Source organism: Salvia splendens, chromosome 1, assembly GCF_004379255.2.
Source record: "Salvia splendens isolate huo1 chromosome 1, SspV2, whole genome shotgun sequence".
NCBI classification, from domain to species: Eukaryota; Viridiplantae; Streptophyta; class Magnoliopsida; order Lamiales; family Lamiaceae; genus Salvia; species Salvia splendens.
The window spans coordinates 27,216,845-27,219,013 of NC_056032.1; the positions used below are offsets into that span (position 1 = coordinate 27,216,845).

The window sequence follows — 2,169 nt, forward strand, 5'->3', positions numbered from 1 at the left end:
ATGCCACGTGTGAAAACATGACACATTCTGAACATCTAAATATGAAATTTCTTCAACGAACTTGCTCAACACCCACCGCGCTCATCACAACTCAACCTGCACATTTTTAAAACATATGCAGGGCTGAGTACTTGGTGTACCCAGTGAACACATGCCAAAATAATTTTATAAAATATTGTGTTAGCATTTAAAAGTGAACTCAGGGTTTTACAAAAGACCGAATCACCAAAACATGTTCTCTTTTAAAAGTATGGCTATAGCCCATTTTTCTCTCTCCTCATACCATATCTGAACCTTATATGTGAAACGAGAACGTGGCCACATTCTCGATCACCGAACCGGCCAACTCGAAAGATAGCGCACGATCCCCTCTGTGTACACTAGCTTGAATAGGGACTCACTCCCTAGACAAACCCGAATTCGATTAAACTCATAACTTCTAGTAGGGACTCACTCCCCACTAGGCGATCAGATAGGCACATCCTGTAAAACAAAATACGGCATGACACAACATATTTAGAATTTAAGCACATAACTCATACTTGAAAGATATTGCGTAAATTTAAAAATAAGCCTACACGATAATGTAGGATAGAAAACACACCTCATTCTCTTAAAATTCTTAACTCGCTTGTGAAAGAAAATCCTTTCAAAATAAAAATAATAAACTCATCGAAACTCAAAAAAATATTTAATTAAATTAGAATGCGTGCATCCTACTCAATCTTTTCTCATTTATTCACGTATTATCAAAAGATCCAACGATTAATTAATTCCGTCCAACACTTTAATTAGTCCAACAATTTCCTCCTTCAAAACAAACAAAGGAATTAATCCAATTCCTTGTGCCAACTGATGACCCCCAACTTTATACCATCAATCCATCTATCCATTTTAGTATTTTATTTGGCTCAAGATTTTAATTCATGTAAAAGGGCTACGTCTAATCCAGCAACAAAATTGAGTCCAACAATAAAGCATCACCACCCACTTATCTCTGTCCTCGTCTTACACTTCCTTCTCCACATCTTCTCCTCCTACTCTAACTCTCTCTTTCCTTCTTCACCTAAAACAGAAAACTTACAATCCCTTATCACCATCACCTCGGCTGCTCTCTCTCTCTCTCTCTCCTCGCGTCGCTGTCATAGTTCCGTCGCCCAACTCCACCGCGATGTCACCGCTGTTGCCGTTGAGAAGAAGCAGAGTCACCACTCTCGTTTCTGCCGCGAGAGTCGCCGTCTTTCAGTGACACCGGTTCATCGTTTCTCCAGGCCGGTCGTCGCTGTTTCGCAAATCCGTGCAACGACACTGCCCCTCGACGTCTCCGCCACTGTTAAGTTTCCACAATTTTAATTATTTTAGTTATAGCCTAAGGCTGGTTAAAGATTCAAGATTCAGGCTTTGAACACAGAATTCATCGATGAAAAACTCAAGCTTCCACAGATTTTCGATTGGGTACTATTGCATATTAATTCAGTCTGTGGTATTCTAAGGATGAATGAATGAACAAGATATTCTAGTGCTAGGATTTACCTCTTTGTTGGGATGGGAAATTCTACAATTCTCTCCACTCCTCTATTTTTCTCTCTCAGATTTGAAAGTGAATGAAACGTGAAATCGTGGGGATAGTTTGCATGTATAACGGATTCCTATTGTTGGGGAAGATATATATAAAGATTTGATTTTTGGTTGCAGATTTTTCATGATATGGATGATGCCGTTTAGGATTGGGAGTGGAAGAAGATTTGAAAAGAAATTTGGGCTTCTTCAAGTGTATACTCAAAATAACTGGACTCGGATGTATTTATAAAATAATTAAAGATAGGCCCTAAATGTTGTTCTTTGACATAAATTCTATTTTCTTCTCAAGAATCATGTAACATTCCTCCATTTGCATTCAGATTTCTCTTTTCCCCAATCAAGTAAGGCGTGAAGAAACACGAGCTCTAAAAAAAAATTCCATAATCTCTCAAAATAAAACAAAATGATATTTGGCTAATAGTTTGACGGTCATCCAAAAACAAACTTAAAGGAATAGGAAAAGTCGGGGCGTCACAGCTATCACCTGTAACGAGGATTACATCAATTCGAGTGCTTCTCGCAATTGTTGCATTGTACAATCTTGAGATTCATCAAATGGATGTTAAAACTGCATTTCTAAATGGTGAC

General features: G+C 38.2%; 1 long non-coding RNA gene across 2 annotated transcripts; it reads left to right on the forward strand.

Annotated features, from left to right (window-relative positions):
• The first annotated feature begins 754 nt into the window (after positions 1-754).
• On the forward strand, positions 755-1,820 carry LOC121746218. 2 transcript variants are annotated; one of them, XR_006038940.1, is made up of 2 exons: positions 755-1,455; positions 1,696-1,820. It is a non-coding gene; the product is annotated as an uncharacterized LOC121746218 (long non-coding RNA). The 2 variants fall into 2 exon arrangements; XR_006038938.1 differs by having other exon boundaries at positions 755-1,332.
• The last annotated feature ends 349 nt before the right edge of the window (positions 1,821-2,169 follow it).